This window comes from Nerophis lumbriciformis, linkage group LG25 (assembly GCF_033978685.3).
Source record: "Nerophis lumbriciformis linkage group LG25, RoL_Nlum_v2.1, whole genome shotgun sequence".
NCBI lineage: Eukaryota > Metazoa > Chordata > Actinopteri > Syngnathiformes > Syngnathidae > Nerophis > Nerophis lumbriciformis.
Window position 1 is genome coordinate 40,359,889 of NC_084572.2, and position 22,840 is coordinate 40,382,728.

Here is a 22,840-nt window from a genome sequence, read left to right on the forward strand (position 1 = left end):
CAATATAGACACGTGTTGCCTTCATTATAACACTTATATATGACTTTTAAAGTCATTTTGATAGTAGGCTAATATAGACACTTACATCATGTGTTGTCTTCATTATAACACTTATATAAGACTTTTAAAGTCATTTTGATAGTAGGCTAATATAGATACTTACATCATGTGTTGTCTTCATTATAACACTTATATAAGACTTTTAAAGTCATTTTGATAGTAGGCTAATATAGACACTTACATCATGTGTTGCCTTCATTATAACACTTATACAAGACTTTTAAAGTCGTTTTGATAGTAGGCCAATATAGACACGTGTTGTCTTCATTATAACACTTATATATGACTTTTAAAGTCATTTTGATAGTAGGCTAATATAGACACTTACATCATGTGTTGTCTTCATTATAACACTTATATAAGACTTTTAAAGTCATTTTGATAGTAGGCTAATATAGACACTTACATCATGTGTTGCCTTCATTATAACACTTATACAAGACTTTTAAAGTCGTTTTGATAGTAGGCCAATATAGACACGTGTTGCCTTCATTATAACACTTATATATGACTTTTAAAGTCATTTTGATAGTAGGCTAATATAGACACTTACATCATGTGTTGTCTTCATTATAACACTTATATAAGACTTTTAAAGTCATTTTGATAGTAGGCTAATATAGACACTTACATCATGTGTTGCCTTCATTATAACACTTATACAAGACTTTTAAAGTCGTTTTGATAGTAGGCCAATATAGACACGTGTTGCCTTCATTATAACACTTATATATGACTTTTAAAGTCATTTTGATAGTAGGCTAATATAGACACTTACATCATGTGTTGTCTTCATTATAACACTTATATAAGACTTTTAAAGTCATTTTGATAGTAGGCTAATATAGACACTTACATCATGTGTTGCCTTCATTATAACACTTATACAAGACTTTTAAAGTCGTTTTGATAGTAGGCCAATATAGACACGTGTTGCCTTCATTATAACACTTATACAAGACTTTTAAAGTCATTTAGATAATAGGCTAATATAGCTAATATAGACACTTACATCATGTGTTGTCTTCATTATAACACTTATATAAGACTTTTAAAGTCATTTAGATAGTAGGCTAATATAGACACTTACATCATGTGTTGTCTTCATCATAACACTTATATAAGACTTTTAAAGTCATTTAGATAATAGGCTAATATAGCTAATATAGACACTTACATCATGTGTTGTCTTCATTATAACACTTATATAAGACTTTTAAAGTCATTTTGATAGTAGGCTAATATAGACACTTACATCATGTGTTGCCTTCATTATAACACTTATACAAGACTTTTAAAGTCACTTTGATAGTAGGCTAATATAACTAATAGACACTTACATCATGTGTTGCCTTCATTATAACACGTATATAAGACTTTTAAAGTCATTTTGATAGTAGGTTAATATAGCTAATATAGACACTTACATCATGTGTTGTCTTCATTATAACACTTATATAAGACTTTTAAAGTCATTTTGATAGTAGGCTAATATAGCCACTTACATCATGTGTTGTCTTCATTATAACACTTATATAAGACTTTTAAAGTCATTTTGATAGTAGGCTAATACAGACACACCATGTGTTGTCTTCATTATAACACTTATATAAGACTTTTAAAGTCATTTTGATAGTAGGCTAATATAGACACTTACATCATGTGTTGTCTTCATTATAACACTTATACAAGACTTTTAAAGTCATTTTGATAAAAGGCTAATATAGCTAATATAGACACTTACATCATGTGTTGTCTTCATTATAACACTTATATAAGACTTTTAAAGTCATTTTGATAGTAGGCTAATATAGCTAATATAGACACTTACATCTGTGTTGTCTTCATTATAACACTTATATAAGACTTTTAAAGTCATTTTGATAGTAGGCTGATGTAACTAATATAGGCACTTACATACTGTTGTCTTCATTATAACACTTATATAAGACTTTTAAAGTCCCTTTTTTATAGTAGGCTAATATAGACACTTACATCATGTGTTGCCTTCATTATAACACTTATATAAGACTTTTAAAGTCATTTTGATAGTAGGCTAATATAGACACTTACATCATGTGTTGCCTTCATTATAACACTTATATAAGACTTTTAAAGTCCCTTTGATGTGTGTTGTCTTCATTATAACACTTATATAAGACTTTTAAAGTCATTTTGATAGTAGGCTAATATAGAATATAGTTATAGTATAGTATATATAATATAGTTTAAATTTTTTTGATAGTAGGCTGATGTAACTAATATAGACACTTACATACTGTGTTGTCTTCATTATAACACTTATACAAGACCTTTAAAGTAATTTTGATAGTAGGCTAATATAGAATATAGTTATAGTATAGTATATATAATATAGTTTAAATTTTTTTGATAGTAGGCTGATGTAACTAATATAGACACTTACATCATGTGTTGTCTTCATTATAACACTTATATAAGACTTTTGAAGTCATTTTGATAGTAGGCTAATATAGACACTTACATCATGTGTTGTCTTCATTATAACACTTATATAAGACTTTTAAAGTCATTTTGATAGTAGGCTAATATAGAATATAGTTATAGTATAGTATAGTATATATAATATAGTTTAAATTTTTTTGATAGTAGGCTGATGTAACTAATATAGACACTTACATACTGTGTTGTCTTCATTATAACACTTATACAAGACTTTTAAAGTCCCTTTGATGTGTGTTGTCTTCATTATAACACTTATATAAGACTTTTGAAGTCATTTTGATAGTAGGCTAATATAGACACTTACATCATGTGTTGCCTTCATTGTAAGATTTACATAAGAGTTTTAATTTTTTGCGGCTCCAGACAGATTTGTGTTTCGTATTTTTGGTCAACATTTTGGGTTGCCGACCCCTGGGGTAACTCATGCTATGTTGATGGTTTTGTTGTGGTGGTCGCTTGTTTGCCAAATAAATGCTCTCATCTTCAGCGAGCACACATCCCATCAGGGTAAACAAACACTCTCAGACTGAACAACATTTGACCACACGTCATTAAATAAGATTGTGCGCCCGCAGCTCTCCGCCCTAAGTGCTCACTTGCTGTCAATCACCAGCCGACACGCACAATTTCAGATGTGTATCATGCTAATGGCAAGTAATGAAATGGAGACTTCCGTGGACTGGCCTAATAAAATGCAAAAAAAAATAGCTATAAAGGTTAATAGGAGAGAGGCATAGATGGTGTTGATTGGAGTGTTTGAGGTTCAAATCTAGATGGGAAGTCTATTTATATTACAAAAGAGGGCTGGATTCTAGGGTTCATTGCATGTTTCACACAAACAGGAACATTGTACAGTATTATTGGGACTAGGGATGTCCCGATCCGATATTTGGATCGGATTGGCCGCCGATATTTGCCAAAAAATGCGTATCGGCAAGGCATGGGAAAATGCCGATCCAGATCCAGTTTTAAAAAAAACTCCAGTCCGTGTTTTCCAACGCACCGATTTAAATAATACATTCCACTTTTCTGCAGCTCCCTAATTTTCGTTCCGCATTTTCCAGCACACCTTCAACACATCCACAGGTCTGTGGATTCTCACGCAGTTGCTTTTAGCTGCTGGCATTACACGACAGGCTCTTCTCACTCTTTCCTGTGTCTCCCTCTCACAGACAGCGAGCGCACCTTCTTACACACGTCACATACTGTCACGTCACACGTCACATACGTATACGTCCTCTCCCAGCAGAGAGGTAGCAGCATGGCTAACGTTAGCTGTGATGCTAGCGCAGCCGTGTGACCAACGTTCCCTCTAACGGTGCACGCCTGCGCAATTACGCACTGCTCAAGCGTCCTCTGCGCACGGCAAATCTATGCCACGCATAACATCAAATAAAAAAATAAGCGCATAACAATTTTCGACACACGGACACGACAGAGAAAACCGTTTTCGTCATCATTGTTCAAATATTGTGACGTCTGTCGAGACGCTTATCTCCATTCGGTGCCACACGTCCACACCATCAAAATGCCGAGGCAAAAATGTCCAGATCAACACCGTATGAAAAAATTAGTGATTTTCTTTAGTTGTGATTTCCTTCCCTGCATGAAAGTTTAAAAGTAGCATATATTAATGCAGTATGAAGAAGAATGTTTTAATGTAGACATGCAAGCCTTGAAAGAAAATGTTGAAAATCAAGACTACATTTCCTGCAAATGGGTGCATTTCTACCCTATATTTTAACTTTAGATTTATTCTCATATCAAACTCTTTTGGCTGTCTTTTTGACACTTACCCTCCACACCCTGGATTATAAATAATGTAAATAATTCAATGTGATTATCTTGTGTGATGACTGTATTATGATGATAGTATATATCTGATAGTATATATCTGTATCATGAATCAATTTAAGTGGACCCCGACTTAAACAAGTGTAAAAACTTATTGGGGTGTTACCATTTAGTGGTCAATTGTACGGAATATGTACTTCACTGTGCAACCTACTAATAAAAGTCTCAATCAATCAATCAAAACACATAGAATCATCATACTGCTGTGATTATATGCATCAAGTGTTCATTCAAGGCTAAGGCAAAATATCGAGATAAATATCGTGTATCGCAATATGGCCTTAAAATATCGCAATATTAAAAAAAGGCCATATCGCCCAGCCCTAGTTCAATGATGCCATTTCTGTTTGTCATGTATAATTTTGTCTATTTTGTGTTTATCCTTGAATAAACAGGTCAGTTTCTTGTTACCAACCATTGTGTATTATTCAAACTCCCCTAATTCAGCTGGCTAGTTGTTATCAAGAGTACTAAAACCCTTTTCAACATGATTCTGACAACTAAGTAGGCTAAATAACTTTAAACATTAATACATGCTCGGATAGGCCAGTATCGGTATCGGTCGGTATCGGATCGGAAGTGCAAAAACCTGGATCGGTACATCCCTAATTGGGACCCTCCCTTATTAAGGAAAAGTCCTGCCAGATGATGATGTCTGAATAAAGAAAGATAATAAAGATGAAGAATGTATTCTATACAAAGGAGTAAGTACAAACAATAGCAGGAGGAGACCGAGCTGTCTAAATTCCGGAGCCTTCTCTGTAAATGGTCGCTCTCCACATAGGCTTTTGTCACCTTGCTTTGCCGCCTTGGCGAAGATCGAAACTGAATGTTAACTTGTCCTGTTAGTCACACACACACACGTTCCTATCCACTCTCCGCACCTTGTACATCCTAATACCATTAAAACTAGAGGGAATAATATGTGTGTGTGTGCAGGCCCGGCCCTCACCAATCTGGCGCCCTAGGCAAGATTTTAGGTGGCGCCCCCCCACATTGGCAGTGAAGTGTATATACTCACAAGAAACTGAATAGCTTTGTCTTTGACCTTTTTTTTTTTTTTTTTTTTTTACTTACAACTATACCTAATATATAAAGGGGTGGAAAAGTGACTATTACCTGCAGGGCAAACATTAGCTAACCAGAAGGCAATAACAATGTAAACAAAAAACACCTGCTTAAAAGATCTAATACAAATGTCCCTGAGGAATGTAAGGTGGGAGTACTGTAATTACCTAACGTTACATTATTATTTTCCATAACAATTTAGCCCCCTCCACAATATTAACCCGACGTTAAAACAGAACTAGCTATTTATTGATTAGCAATTGCCGAATCATGGAACATTAGCTTAATGCTAAAAAGCCAGCTACTATCACATTCTGTAACAGACAAATAATTTCATGTAGGCTAACGTTACCTACCTGCTACCTCTGTCTTTTCTCGTTTCTACTCTTCTTTTCTCTTTTTTCTTCCCTGGGCACCTGACAGTTTTGGCCGTTTTGACATCTTGTGTTGATTTTTTGATGTGGTGACGTCCAAAAAGAGTCATGATACGGGAAGGGAGGGGGCGCACCGTGCGGGGGGCGTAATGTTGTAACAAATAATATTTCTATTAAATAGGCTTTACTTTGCATTTTAATTAACGTGGGATTATTTTTTGTATTTAGAAATAATAGTACCAACTTTTTTTTTCTTTTTTTTTTTTCTCCAACATTTGTGGCACTGGCGTGGCGCCCCCTGATGGACGGCGCCCTTAGCATTTGCCTATACGGCCTATGCCACGGGCCGGCCCTGTGTGTGTGTGTGAGATAATAAACTGAGTGGGATCAAGATGAAGGCCAAAGCCTGTTCCGTTTTGCTCAAATCAAATCAAATCAAATCAACTTTATTTATAAAGCACATTTAAAATTGACCACAGGGGTAGCCAAAGTGCTGTACAATGAACAGGTTAAAAGATAAAACGAGTACCGAGCAAACACAACACAACACAAACGGAACACGATAAAAAATAAATAAATAGAATAGAATAAATAAAAACATAAACAGGTTCACAGCAGGTGTATTATGGGGCGCCATTGCAGGATGGATATCACTCAGTGTTAAAAGCCATGGAATAAAAGTATGTTTTTAAGAGAGATTTAAAAACAGGAAGAGAGGAGGCTTGTCTAACACTCAGAGGTAGGTCGTTCCAGAGCTTGGGAGCAGCAATGGCGAAAGCTCCGTCACCTCTAAGCTTCAGCCTTGTGTCAGGGACCGTCAACAGCAGCTGATCGGCTGATCTTAAGGATCGGGTGGGGCAGTAAGGCTGAAGGAGGTCGGAGAGATAGGTTGGCGCCAGGTTGTTTAGACATTTAAAAACAAATAAAAGGAGTTTAAAATTGATTGGATAACACACAGGGAGCCAGTGAAGGGACGCTAAAATAGGGGTGATGTGCTCACGTCTGCGGGTCTGTGTTAGCAGAGTTCTGCACGAGCTGCAGGCCTGGCTAATACCTACATACAGGGCATTACAGTAGTCAAGACGAGTCGAGATAAAGGCGTGGATTAATTTCTCAAGATCATGTCCTGATAGAAGCGGTTTCACTTTCGCTATTTGGCGTAATTGATAAAAGCTTTTTTGAACGACGCTGCTGATTTGTTTTTCGAATTTAAAATCCGAGTGGAACTTTACCCCCCAGGTTTGTGACACAGTCGCTGAAATACGGGGTCAGAGTGCCGAGGTCAACGTTGGGGGAGGGAGAGCGACTTGGACCGAACAACATAACTTCTGTTTTGTCTTCATTGAGGCTCAGGAAGTTAGCTGAAAGCCAGACTTTGATGTCGTGCAGGCAGTCAATAAGACGTTGAACCGTTGTATTTTGTGCCTTTGGAAAATAAATCTGGCAATCATCGGCGTAAAAATGAAATGCAATACTGTACTTCCTAAAAATAGAACCAAGGGGGAGAAGGTAAAGTGCAAATAAAATTGGGGCAAGGATTGAGCCCTGGGGGACCCCATGTGGTAAAGGAGCTGTGGAAGACATAAAACTGTCTACTTTTACACGGCGCCCTTAATGCCCACACAGTTCTCAAGACGAGTGATTAAGGTGGCGTGGTCAACGGTGTCCAACGCAGCAGACAGATCTAAAAGCACCAGGACAACATATTTACCAGAATCAGTTGACAGGAGGATATCGTTAAAAACTTAAAAACACTCAAAGGTGGGAACATATTCTGCTAACTGTACAAACAGAGTGTAGTCAACACAGATGACAGAAAATTGAGGCAAAACATACATGGTGTCCAAAAAGAATGCAAAGCCCCTAAAGGAATGTTTAGTGGTAGAAGTACAGTAGTACCTCAGGATACCACTTCAAATGCAAAATGATACTTCTACAGTATCTCCTTGCAGCTGCTTCCCCCGTCAAACACACCATCAGCATCTTTTTCACGGACAAACGTTTGGATATTATTTCAACGACTCATTCTGCTTCGGTGTGGTGCAGACTAGCATCCAGGCTATTTCTTCACCGTCTCTTTATGAGCTCACTAACCCGACTTCCTTCGCTGGAAATGAGACAAATCTCACCAAACCCTTTTTCCTGAAGCAATCATGGCAGTTAATGCAGGTTCGCGCCATGTTTCGAACTTGGTAGAGAAAAAAACAAACCTTAAGCCAGTGGTTCTCAAACTTTTTTTTGTCATCCCCCACTTTGGACAAGGGGGAGTTTTCAAGCCCCACCTGCCCCCATCGCCCCAACAGAGCGCTAATGCCAAGCTTTAACATTTTCAAATTTATTGAACATCAAGTTGTATACATTCAAACTCAATAACATAAAATAACATCAAGTTCAATAATAAATAAAATAACTGTGCAGCTGTGGTATAACTTGCATCAAGTTCAATAATAAATAAAATAACTTCCATCCAGTTCAATAATAAATAAAACAAAAGTGTTATAACTTGCATCAAGTTCAATAATAAATCAAAAAAGTGGTATAACTTGCATCAAGTTCGATAATAAATCAAAAAAAGTGTTATAACTTGCATCACGTTCAATAATAAATCAAAAAAAGTGTTATAACTTGCATCAAGTTCAATAATAAATCAAAAAAAGTGTTATAACTTGCATCACGTTCAATAATAAATCAAAAAAAGTGTTATAACTTGCATCAAGTTCAATAATAAATCAAATAAAAGTGTTATAACTTGCATCAAGTTCAATAATAAATCAAAAAAGTGTTATAACTTGCATCAAGTTCAATAATAAATCAAAAAAAGTGTTATAACTTGCATCACGTTCAATAATAAATCAAAAAAAGTGTTATAACTTGCATCACGTTCAATAATAAATCAAAAAAAGTGTTAACTTGCATCACGTTCAATAATAAATCAAAAAAAGTGTTATAACTTGCATCAAGTTCAATAATAAATCAAATAACTTGCATCAAGTTCAATAATAAATCAAAAAAAGTGTTATAACTTGCATCAAGTTCAATAATAAATCAAAAAAAGTGTTATAACTTGCATAAAGTTCAATAATAAATCAAAAAAAGTGTTATAACTTGCATCAAGTTCAATAATAAATCAAAAAAGTGTTATAACTTGCATCAAGTTCAATAATAAATCAAAAAGTGTTATAACTTGCATCACGTTCAATAATAAATCAAAAAAAGTGTTATAACTTGCATCACGTTCAATAATAAATCAAAAAAAGTGTTATAACTTGCATCAAGTTCAATAATAAATCAAATAACTTGCATCAAGTTCAATAATAAATCAAAAAAAGTGTTATAACTTGCATCAAGTTCAATAATAAATCAAATAACTTGCATCAAGTTCAATAATAAATCAAAAAAAGTGTTATAACTTGCATCAAGTTCAATAATAAATCAAATAAAAGTGTTATAACTTGCATCAAGTTCAATAATAAATCAAAAAAAGTGTTATAACTTGCATCAAGTTCAATAATAAATCAAAAAAGTGTTATAACTTGCATCAAGTTCAATAATAAATCAAAAAGTGTTATAACTTGCATCACGTTCAATAATAAATCAAAAAAAGTGTTATAACTTGCATCACGTTCAATAATAAATCAAAAAAAGTGTTATAACTTGCATCATGTTCAATAATAAATCAAATAACTTGCATCAAGTTCAATAATAAATCAAAAAAAGTGTTATAACTTGCATCAAGTTCAATAATAAATCAAATAAAAGTGTTATAACTTGCATCAAGTTCAATAATAAATCAAAAAAAGTGTTATAACTTGCATCAAGTTCAATATTATAATATTAATATTATATAATATTATATATATAATATTATATATATTATATTATATATATTATATTATATTATATATATATATTATAATATTATATTAATATTAATATAAAGCCTACAGTAAAAATAAGTACCGGTAATTTCCATTTATTTATATAGCGGATTCCACAGACAGAATCACAAAGTGATTTACAGTGTGTATAGAAAATGAAAGCAAAGTAAAAAAAATAATCTAAGAATATAATAATAAAAAAAAAATTGAAAGGGAAATTTCCTCCCGTTCCTGTCATGTCTCTATTCCCCACCAGTGGGGCGCGCCCCACACTTTGAGAAACGCTGCCTTAAGCCATGTGAGTAAGATATTCAGAGTCCCACAATGCAGTGCGTTTCCAAGTGTCACTCTCAAGAGAAGCACTGTGTTCGGCAGAGGATGCCGAAATATGACTGAATTATGCACGTGGAAGTGGTGCAGGCAAACTTTGAGCTAAAAGCAACACGTTTCATGCCTTGTTGACCAGATGTGCTTCCCTTCAGGTTAGGTCTGACATATCTTTGTATTTTCTTCTCTTCCGGATTATCTTTCTAATCACCGGCTGTCCAGTCAGACAATCTATCCGAGCAGAGTGTCCGATCCATAAGCGTCTGATAGTAACTCAATTGGTCTTGGCACCCCTTCTTATCTTCACCTATCTGAACGCCTCTCTGCCTTTTCCTCCGAGCAACATCCCGCCCTCACCCTCCACCACCGATTTTGTGTCAGGGCTCTAAAATGAGGCTGTCACCGTCCATATGGACACTGATAAGAGGGTAGAAGGTGATCATTTCACCTTTTCCTCACATCCATCCTTCACTTCAACTCTTGTAACTACAACATTTTCTCAGTTTGATGGCGGTGCCCAGGAGCTGGGCCACCAGTCTGATCAGGTTGTGGGGAACAACAAGGTCAGACACAACAGTCCGCTGGCCATCTGCGGGCTTGAGCAACCAAAAAATGCATCTAAGATTCAACTAATTAAGCAGAGAGGAGATGCCTGTCGGTGTCATTAGTGTTTGAGAGGAAAACATGCTCTCTAACAGACTCACAAATGAACCGTGGCTGATTCCCGCTGCGTTAAATTATGGAGCCTCCCAATGCAAATCACGCCTAATGATAAATCATTTCAGCCTTACCTTCCTCACCAGGCACCAAAAGACTTCATTTCTTCCGTTCTGGACTGGGATGATAAACACGGTGTGTGTGTGTGTGTGTGCGTCTCAACTCAACTAACCTGAGGATTATATAATAAAGGTGATTATCCAGCTAAATATGTCTGGATTAGAGATGTGTGGGCCCTGCGGCGCACAAAGGCCAGTGATATAGGAGCTGGTGTGTGTATTTGATATCACTTTCTTTCCTGTTTCAGTGGCTTTTTTTTTGTTTGATTGAGACTTTTATTAGTAGATTACACAGTGAAGTACATATTCCATACAATTGACCACTAAATGGTAACACCTGAATACGTTTTTCAACTTGTTTAAGTCGGGCTTACAGTCGGCTTGTGCAGACCAATTGATATAGGCCAAGTTTCATGGGGGGAAAAATGCTAGCTGGGAGTTTGCCCAACCAGTCTACATGTGCTTTGTGGACTTGGAGAAGGCATTCGACCGTGTACCCCGGGAAGTCCTGTGGGGAGTGCTCAGAGAGTATGGGGTAACGGACTGTCTTATTGTGGCAGTTCGCTCCCTGTATGATCAGTGTCAGAGCTTGGTCCGCATTGCCGGCAGTAAGTCGGACACGTTTCCAGTGAGGGTTGGACTCCGCCAAGGCTGCCCTTTGTCACCCATTCTGTTCATAACTTTTATGGACAGAATTTCTAGGCGCAGTCAAGGCGTTGAGGGGATCTGGTTTGGTGGCTGCAGGATTAGGTCACTGCTATTTGCAGATGATGTGGTCCTGATGGCTTCCTCCGGCCAAGATCTTCAGCTCTCACTGGATCGGTTCGCAGCCGAGTGTGAAGCGACTGGGATGGGAATCAGCACCTCCAAGTCCGAGTCCATGGTTCTCTCCCGGAAAAGGGTGGAGTGCCATCTCCGGGTTGGGGAGGAGATCTTGCCCCAAGTGGAGGAGTTCAAGTACCTCGGAGTCTTGTTCACGAGTGAGGGAAGAGTGGATCGTGAGATCGACAGGCGGATCGGTGCGGCGTCTTCAGTAATGCGGACGCTGTATCGATCCGTTGTGGTGAAGAGGGAGCTGAGCCGGAAGGCAAAGCTCTCGATTTACCGGTCGATCTACGTTCCCATCCTCACCTATGGTCATGAGCTTTGGGTCATGACCGAAAGGACAAGATCACGGGTACAAGCGGCCCAAATGAGTTTCCTCCGCCGAGTGGCGGGGCTCTCCCTTTGAGATAGGGTGAGAAGCTCTGTCATTCGGGGGGAGCTCAAAGTAAAGCCGCTGTTCCTCCACATGGAGAGGAGCCAGATGAGGTGGTTCGGGCATCTGGTCAGGATGCCACCCGAACGCCTCCCTAGGAAGGTGTTTCGGGCACGTCCGACCGGTAGGAGGCCACGGGGAAGACCCAGGACACGCTGGGAAGACTATCTCTCCCAGCTGGCCTGGGAACGCCTCGGGATCCCCCGGGAGGAGCTGGACGAAGTTGCTGGGGAGAGGGAAGTCTGGGCTTCCCTGCTTAAGCTGCTGCCCCCGCGACCCAACCTCGGATAAGCGGAAGAAGATGGATGGATGGATGGAAAAATGCTAGCTGTTGTCAATTAATAGGGGGATATGGCTGAAAACTGCTTAACAAGTTTTATATCGGTCAATATCAATAATTATTGATATTTTTAATGAAAATTATAAAAATCAAAAATAGGGACCCGGAGAAAATATATATACATTTATAAATGTTTGAAAAAAAAGTTTTTTTTAAAGACATTACCCATATGTCACCCAAATGTGTGGAGGCAAATAAACTTTATAAATCTAGAAAACAATGAGATTTCTAGCCCTAACATGAGGTGCATCACCATACCTGCCAACTACTCTGGTTTTCCCGTAATTAGTACGGTTTCCATCAACCTATTCCGGGTTACGGTTGCAGTGATAAAAAATACGGTTTTTCATTAATTAAATTTTTTTTTTTTTTTTTAAGTTTTATTCACGAAATCGCGTAACAACAATGACAATCGACACTGCTTCCCGTAACTTCCTATCGAGCCATTCCGAATGCCATGCGCGAGGCTATTTATAGCACCGCTGCCAAGCACGAGGCCATTGTTTCCAAACGAGCGAACGATCATGGAATCAGCCGGAGAAAAATCGCAAACGAGTCTTAAACCGAAAAGAAAACTGCAGTCATTCCGTGAAGAATATTCAAAAGCCTATCCGGGAATAATTATCCGTTCCAAAAAGGGTGAAAACTACGCGAATTGCACCTTGTGCAGACAAAATTTTTCGATCGGACACGGAGGAATTAGCGATGTAAAAGACCACGTTGGGACAAAAAAACACAAGTCTAATGCCGTTGCTAGCGATACAAGTGGAAAACTTTCAACGTTTTTTGGATTTTAGCCACAAAAAGGTAATGACACCAATGTTATCTATTGGAATTGTTTAGTACTGTTATACTGTTAAAAGTGTTTATACTATTTATGCTTTCAAGTCCAAGTTGAAGAAATCTTGTTAAATGTTGACAGCATAACTACCAAAATACAGAAGTATGTCCTTAATATTTTTGCAGTGCTATTTCTGTTGAAAAGTTCAAATGATTACATTAGAGATGTGATGTGCCACTTTTCAAGTGTCTGATGGCTTCAATTAATTTTCATGAATTTTTCATATTTTGAATTCTTTTGAAAGGCTTACAAAAAAACTACATTTGAATTGTAATTCCATGCTATTGACAGGACTATTAATTTTAATGAAGTTAGCTTACCATGTTTACAGTATGATAATTGTGATAGAAATGTGAATTTTAGGCACAGAATATTTTTTACAATTGAACAAGGCAGTAGATTATACAAGCTTGGACAGAAAGTTAATAATGACACCAATTTTTTTTTAATGGAATTGTTTAGTATTGTTTTACCATTTGTTTACTGTAAAAAGTGTTTATACTTTCAATTAACAAATTGAAGTCTTGTGAAAGGTTGACAGGATAACTGGCATTAACTGTCAAAATAATTTCAAACTATTGAAGTTAGCTTACAGAATAAACATGTCAATCAACCCATATGATTTTTGCTGTAATATTTTTGTTTTGAAAAGTCACTGTGACTGATAGAAAAGTGATGGTTTTAGCAACATTTTAACCTGTCTGAATGCTAATAATCATTTTGCGTCGGGGGGCGAAGCCTGAACCCCCCACCAGGACTTTGTCCTGGCCCTACCGGGGTCTGCGGCCCCTGGACCCTGGCTACTAGGTTTTTCTGATTTCAAAAGTTGGCAGGTATGCATTACCCATATGTCACCCAAATGTGTGGAGGCAAATAACCTTTATAAATCTAGAAAACAATGAGATTTCTAGCCGTAACATGAGGTGCATCACCATACCTGCCAACTACTCCGGTTTTCCCGTAATTAGTACGGTTTCCATCAACCTATTCCGGGTTACGGTTGCAGTGATAAAAAATACGGTTTTTCATTAATTAAAAAAAATTTTTTTTTTTAAAGTTTTATTCACGAAATCGCGTAACAACAATGACAATCGACACTGCTTCCCGTAACTTCCTATCGAGCCATTCCGAATGCCATGCGCGAGGCTATTTATAGCACCTCTGCCAAGCACGAGGCACCAGTTGCCATTGTTTCCAAACGAGCGAACGATCATGGAATCAGCCGGAGAAAAACGAGTCTTAAACCGAAAAGAAAACTGCAGTCATTCCGTGAAGAATATTCAAAAGCCTATCCGGGAATAATTATCCCTTCCAAAAAGGGTGAAAACTACGCGAATTGCACCTTGTGCAGACAAGATTTTTCGATCGGACACGGAGGAATTAGCGATGTAAAAGACCACGTTGGGACAAAAAAACACAAGTCTAATGCCGTTGCTAGCGATACAAGTGGAAAACTTTCAACGTTTTTCGTCGCCCAAACAGATTCTTTGGATGTGATAAATGCCGAAGTTTTATTTACGGAGGCAATAATTGAGCATGGACTTCCAATCGCACTGGCTGATCACATGGGACAGTTATTTTGGAAAATGTTTCCCGACTCGAAAATCGCCAAAAGATATGGATGTGGTCGAACCAAAACATCAAACATTATTCAGTGTCTTGGAACAGAATCCTCAAAAAGTATTGCCGATGTCATGAAGACGGAACCATTTAGCATGTCGACTGACGGCAGCACCGATTATGACGATGTAAAACTGTACCCCGTTTGTGTTCGATATTTCGATGACGACATTGGAAAAGTATTGTCAGTACTTCTGTCTTTGAGGGAATGCAATACGGCTTCCACAGGCCAAAACATTTACAAAATACTCGCGGAAGAAATAGACTCAAACGAAATTCCTTGGCAGAATTTGGTTTGCTTTGCTGCCGATAATGCTGCAGTATTTTGCTGTAATATTTTTGTTTTGAAAAGTCACTGTGACTGATAGAAAAGTGATGGTTTTAGCAACATTTTAACCTGTCTGAATGCTAATAATCATTTTATTGAACCCCCCACCAGGACTTGGTCCTGGACCTACCGGGGCCTGCGGACCCTGGACCCTGGCTACTAGGTTTTTCTGATTTCAAAAGTTGGCAGGTATGCATCACCATATTGTCATTTAAAACAATGTCAGTTACAGATTTTCTGTTTATAATCCCCTCAGCTGTCAAGGCAGAAAGGAAAATAAAACAACTGTAAAATCACACTGAGCACCAAACAATATCCTCTTAAAATGATTTTTAGTCGCCCGGCTGACAAGTGGCTAGCAGTTAATGATGTGTCCATAACCAGTATGCTAATCATAATGACCTGTTAAGGCAATCAAACTGCATTTGTTAGTATTGTAAGTGTCATTTTTGAGTTACATTATTACTGGTAGATGTACTGATTAGCTTTAAAACACCAAACAACAAGTGATTATTACATCAGAAAGTGAGCAGTAATTAACAGGAATTTAACAAATAGATGAATAATAAATACTAATGTAACCAATATATAATCAATACTAGAGTGATTAGATCGACTGGTCGATAGTTTTATTATTTTATTGTTTACAAACTCAGGAAATAATTCCCTGGCCACAGGAGGACTTTTAGAGCATAAACCAAAGGATTTAAATGAGCAGTAGATAGTCGGGGTTTAAAAAAAAAACTATAGATTTTTTTAATAAATCGCAATTATTTCTAATAATTCTTGTCATTTAAAAAAAATATTTAGTTTTTAATCTGTCCTGTCCAGCCACTCAGACAAATCATATAGTACAGTGGTTCTCAAATGGGGGTACGCGTACACCTGGGGGTACTTGAAGGTATGCCAAGGGGTACGTGAGATTTTTTTTTAAATATTCTAAAAAATAGCAACAATTCAAAAATCCTTTATAAATATAAATAACAACCTATCTTTTTTTTCCAAATAGTTCAAGAAAGACCACTACAAATGAGCAATATTTTGCACTCTTATACAATTTAATAAATCAGAAACTGATGACATAGTGCTGTATTTTACTTCTTTATCTCTTTTTTTCAACCAAAAATGCTTTGCTCTGATTAGGGGGTACTTGAATTAAAAAAATTTTCACAGGGGGTACATCACTGAGAAAAGTAGATGTAGATGATCTATATCCGCTCTACATGTACTTTACACACCATATAGTAGATGTAGATGATCTATATCTGCTCTACATGTACTTTACACACCATATAGTAGATGTAGATGATCTATATCTGCTCTACATGTACTTTACACACCATATAGTAGATGTAGATGATCTATATCTGCTCTACATGTACTTTACACACCATATAGTAGATGTAGATGATCTATATCTGCTCTACATGTACTTTACATAAGAGAAGTGTTGGATACTTATTTTTTTGTGTTATTTGTACTTGACTTTATTAAATGTTTGGGTAGCATCTTATTAAACCAAAGCAGTTTTGTTTTAAGTAATACAAACATTGATCAGAGCTGTTTGTCTATTTTATGGAGGAATGTAGTTCATCATGTTTGTGGCACCTGTCGGAGGCAGATATTTACATATATCCGAATTTAAGTTGTACTTCTTTCATTTCTTAGTCATATTTGAAAACAGCTCGTGTTTTCCATTTCTTCTCTTGATGCTCTGTCAGCAAGTAAACTGTGTGTGTTAACCTTGAGTTCTTTGGAATGTATTATGACTAGGGAGACATTGTGCTTGTATTATGGCTAGGGAGGGGGAAGGAAAGAGGGGTTTTTGGCGTTGGGAGGACAAACCATTTTGGGCGGCGCAATAGAATGTTCTAGGGTTAGACTGGTCTCAAAATGTATATTTGCAAAGCTTTGAAAATATACAACAAAATACCTATTCTGTCTCTGGTGGTTTTTCAACTCAGCTTTAAGTGTCGTAAAGAGCTTGGGAGCGAATTGTGACTTGAATTCCCTGGGAGGAACAACTGGACCAAAACGCAACACACCCAATGTTATTAAAAAAAAGTATATATTTTGAATCGAGAATCCTTTCTGAATCGAATCTTTGCCCCCAAGAATCGAATCATATGCTGCCCAAAGACCCACAACCCGAGTAGATCCTAGTTTTTGCTTATCAATCTCAATCAATCAATCTTTATTTATATAGCCCTAAATCACAAGTGTCTCAAAGGGCTGCACAAGCCACAACGACATCCTCGGTACAAAGCCCACATACGGGCAAGGAAAAACTCACCCCAGTGGGACGTCTATGTGAATGACTATGAGAAACCTTGGAGAGGACCGCATATGTGGGTAACCCCCCCCCTCTAGGGGAGACCGAAAGCAATGGATGTTGAGTGGGTCTGACATAATATTGTGAGAGTCCAGTCCATAGTGGATCCAACATAATAGTAAGAGTCCAGTCCATAGTGGGGCCAGCAGGACACCATCCCGAGCGGAGACGGGTCAGCAGCGCAGAGATGTTCCCAGCCGATGCACAGGCGAGCGGTCCACCCCGGGTCCCGACTCTGGACAGCCAGCACTTCATCCATGGCCACCGGACCTGTGCCCCCCCCCCCCCCCCCCTCAAGGAAAAGGGGAGCAGAGGAGAAAAGAAAAGAAACGGCAGATCAACTGGTCTAACAGGGGGGCTATTTAAAGGCTAGAGTATACAAATGAGTTTTAAGATGGGACTTAAATGCTTCTACTGAGGTAGCATCTCTAATTGTTACCGGGAGGGCATTCCATAGTACTGGAGCCCCAATAGAAAACGCTCTATAGCCCGCAGACTTTTTTTGGGCTCTGGGAATCACTAATAAGCCGGAGTTCTTTGAAGGCAGATTTCTTGCCGGGACATATGGTACAATGCAATCGACAAGATAGGACGGAGCTAGACCGTGTAGTATTTTATACGTAAGTAGTAAAACCTTAAAGTCACATCTTAAGTGCACAGGAAGCCAGTGCAGGTGAGCCAGTATAGGTATATATATATGTATATAAAGGTATATACAGTATAGGCGTAATATGATCAAACTTTCTTGTTCTTGTCAAAAGTCTAGCAGCCGCATTTTGTACCAACTGTAATTTTTTAATGCTAGACATAGGGAGACCCCAAAATAATACGTTACAGTAGTCGAGACGAGACGTAACGAACGCATGAATAATGATCTCAGCGTCGCTAGTGGATAAAATAGAACAAATTTTAGCGATATTACGGAGATGAAAGAAGGCCGTTTTAGTAACACTCTTAATGTGTGATTCAAACGAGAGAGTTGGGTCGAAGATAATACCCAGATTCTTTACTGATTATGTTTAGTTATGTGCTATGGACTTTGTTCTGCTCAAACAATGACTTTGTTAAACTGTCAATAGCACTCACTATTAGTCAAGGGAAACATTTGCAATTATTACATGTGATCGGTATTGGTATCGGCCAATCTCACTCATTGATGATCGGAATCGGCAGCATAAAACCCTGATCAGAGCGTCCCTCGTTGCCAAATGTGGAACTACTATCAATAAGCTGCAAACCTAAAAAAAACAAAAAAAAACTAAGTGTAAGACAGATGATTAATATATACGTTGATTATCAAAATATTTGCAGCTGGTGTCAATAAGGAAGGACTTTAGGATCCGTTCTGTATTTTTTTCCCCACTCTACTCACTAAGCAGCTCATTTCAAGCACTGTAAATTTTATTCTCCAAATAAGCATAAAACGAATAAAAGCAAGCTCTTCTCTCAAGAGGCTGTTCTCCAGGGATTCTAGTCAGCTCTCATAAAAAAGTCATTCCCTGCACGCACAAATGACTGGATGAGACCTCAGTTGTGTGTTTGAGAGAAAGGTGTGTTAGAGCAGGGCTGTCCCAATCACGGCTGGGATGTTCCAGATCTGTTTGGGGAATAAAGCCTTGGTATGTTTGTATTTGTGTGTGCTGGTGTAGAAACATCTGCACTCTGAATGAGGCGGCACACACGGTTGGAAGGAATGATAATGGGATCGGCGTGGCTCAGATGGTAGAGCGGCCGTGCCAGCAACTGAAGAGTTGCAGGTTCGATCCCAGCTTTGTCTTGAAACACTTCACCACCGTGCACTGGTGTTTAATGTGCAGGACTCCCTGGGGAAACAGATTACATCTCAAAGGTAAATTAATGATTATAATACAAATAACTGAAGTTAGTGAACTCTAGTGACTTTTATATCAAAATTAATTGAGATGCTTTAATGACATTGCATTTATATTTAATGTCTACAGTATATTACTACTGTATGCATATGCATATAGTGTCTACTAGTGATGGGTTGATGAGGCGTCATGAAGCGTTTCGACACATTGCAAAACTGTATTGATACTGTGTCGATACTGTGTCACTAAATACTGACATCTGCTGGACATTAAAAATCCCTACAGGCAACCTATGGACCGACTCAACTGACACTGATTTGATGCCCTAGTACAGGGGTCACCAACCTTTTTGAAACCAAAAACTACTTCTTGGGTACTGATTAATGCGAAGGGCTACCAGTTTGATACACACTTAAATAAATAAATATATTGTCATTTGTAAGTTACACGTAAGTGTGATTTAAACAAGAATAGCTAAATAAATACATTTATATATATAAAAAAAATGGGTATTTCTGTCTGTCATTCCGTCGTACATTTTTTTCTCCTTTTACGGAAGGTTTTTTGTAGAGAATAAATGATGAAAAAAACACTTAATTGAACGGTTTAAAAGAGGAGAAAACAGGAAAAAAATTAAAATAACATTTTGAAACATAGTTTATCTTCAATTTCGACTCTTTAAAATTCAAAATTCAACCGACAAAAAGAAGAGAAAAACTAGCTAATTTGAATCTTTTTGAAAAAATTAAAAAAAGAATTTATGGAACATCATTAGTAATTTTTCCTGATTAAGATACATTTTAGAATGTTGATGACATGTTTTAAATTGGTTAAAATCCAATCTGCACTTTGTTAGAATATTTAACAAATATATATTTCTAACAAAGACAAATCAGTATTTCTTCTAGATTTTCCAGAACAAAAATTTTAAAAGAAATTCAAAATACTTTGAAATAAGATTTAAATTTGATTCTACACATTTTCTAGATTTGCCAGAATAATTTTTTTGAATTTTAATCATAGTAAGTTTGAAGAAATATTTCACAAATATTCTTCGTCGAAAAACCAGAAGCTAAAATATTTATTATTCTTTACAATAAAAAAAAGAATGTTACTTGAACATTGATTTAAATTGTCAGGAAAGAAGAGGAAGACATTTAAAAGGTAAAAAGGTATATTTGTTTAAAAATCCTAAAATCATTTTTAAGGTTGTATTTTTTTCTCTAAAATTGTATTTCTAAAAGTAATAAGAAGCAAAGTAAAAAATAAATGAATTTATTTAAACAAGTGAAGACCCATCCATCCATCCATTTTCTACCACTTATTCCAAGTGAAGACCAAGTCTTTAAAATATTTTCTTGGATTTTCAAATTCTATTTGAGTTTTGTCTCTTTTAAAATTAAAAATGTCAAGCAAAGCGAGACCAGCTTGCTAGTAAATAAATACCATTTAAAAAATAGAGGCAGCTCACTGGTAAGTGCTGCTCTTTGAGCTATTTTTAGAACAGGCGAGCGGGCGACTGATCTGGTCCTTACGGGCTACCTGGTGACCGCGGGCACCGCGTTGGTGACCCCTGCCCTAGTATATACAATAATATAAACCAAGTCATTTAGGATTATTTCATATCTTCATTTAAATACAAATATATTTTTATGTTTTTTAGATACAGTCAATAAATAATGTGAACATGTATCATAACATGGACATCTAAGAGAACGTGTTGTGGATGATTGTGGACTGGGAATTTTTTTAATTGTATTTTTTTTAACACATTTTTATTAAAAAAAAAAAGTTTTTCCGACGTATTACATTTTAGACGATTTCTCTTCTTAGTTATTATTTCTCGGGCTGTAGAAAAGAGCCGCTCACAGGGCACAGAGGAGGCGACACAGTTGGCGTATCGGTCACGTGACCAAAACAGCTCATGATCGGTCACGTGACTTTCTAAAACCGACACAGGGTTTCGCTCTTTGAGCTCGACGCATGCGCCGATGCATCGGTGTTGCCGGACACATCACTAGTGTCTACATTTAATGTAAACATATTGTTATATATGTATATCATATTATTTATGTATATCATATTTAAGGCTGCAACTAACGGTTTATTTGATAATCGATTAATATGTCGATTATTACTTCGATTAATAATAGGATAAAAGAGACAAACTACATTTCTATCCTTTCCAGTATTGGAAAAAAAACAACCCAGCATACTGGCACCATGTTCTTTCAACTTGCCAAATAAAACAAGGAACATGTTACAAAAATGCACACTTTTGACACCCCTGCTATAGATAATAAAAAACTAAATGTGATACATGTATGGATAAAAAGCAGAGCCTGACGACGCATGCGCGGTTATCATAACTCTCTCTCTCTCTCTGTCTCTGCCCCTCCCTCACCAATGCTGCTGTTTGTTTTGTTTTTAACCCCTTCTTAACCCTGAACGTACATTGAAAATACACGCAACCCTAACTCAAAATGCCGGACATTTGAGGCATTTAAGAAACTCCGCAAAAGAGGACATGTCCGGTGAAAAGAGGACGTATGGTCAGTCTATCCTAGCCCGATCGGTTTCACGTCCGGTGAAACCGATCGCTGCTAGTCCTCTTTTGCTAGCATGCTAGCAGCTAACGGGCTAGGATAGACTGACCATTCGTCCTCTTTTCACCGGACATGTCCTCTTTTGCGGGGCTGTCAGGGCGGAGTTTCTTAAATGCCTCAAATGTCCGGCATTTTGAGTATTGTTTACACAACGTGCAGTACGCTACTTAATACTTCCGTGTGGAAACTCGTTCGGTACACCTCCTCACCGAAACGAAACCCCCGTACCGAAACGGTTGGATACAAATACAGCGATTATTTTGATTATTGTTTCTCAGCTGTTTGTAAATGTTGCAGTTTATAAATAAAGGTTAAAAAAAAAAAAAAATGTAGCCTCTGCGCATGCGCATAGCATAGAGCCAACGAATCGATGACTAAATTAATCGCCAACTATTTTTATCAAATCAAATCAAATCAACTTTATTTATAGAGCACATTTAAAATTGACCACAGGGGTAGCCAAAGTGCTGTACAATGAGCAGGTTAAAAGATAAAACGAGTACCGAGCAAACACAACACAACACAAACAGAACACGATAAAAAATAAATAAATAGAATAGAATAAATAAAAACATAAAAACATAAAAACAGGATCACAGCAGGTGTATTATGGGGCGCCATTGCAGGATGGATATCACTCAGTGTTAAAAGCCATGGAATAAAAGTATGTTTTTAAGAGAGATTTAAAAACAGGAAGAGAGGAGGCTTGTCTAACACTCAGGGGTAGGTCGTTCCAGAGCTTGGGAGCAGCAACGGCGAAAGCTCTGTCACCTCTAAGCTTCAGCCTTGTGTCAGGGACCGTCAACAGCAGCTGATCGGCTGATCTTAAGGCTGAAGGAGGTCGGAGAGATAGGTTGGCGCG

At 37.4% G+C, this 22,840-nt stretch overlaps 2 protein-coding genes across 3 annotated transcripts in view; one reads left to right on the top strand and one right to left on the bottom strand.

The window, feature by feature from the left end:
* The window catches only part of LOC133621938 (calcium-binding protein 2-like), a 111,887-nt gene extending 100,965 nt beyond the window's left edge, over positions 1-10,922 (bottom strand). The window contains exon 1 of one of the 2 annotated variants that reach the window (XM_061984411.1): positions 10,837-10,920. The gene's annotated coding sequence lies outside the window, so the exon portion shown is untranslated. Of the gene's footprint in view, positions 1-10,836 lie in introns of both variants that reach the window. The other variant, XM_061984410.1, reaches the window with a different exon arrangement.
* The window catches only part of doc2g (double C2-like domains, gamma), a 327,390-nt gene that overhangs the window by 81,685 nt on the left and 222,865 nt on the right, over positions 1-22,840 (top strand). The window lies entirely within an intron of this gene.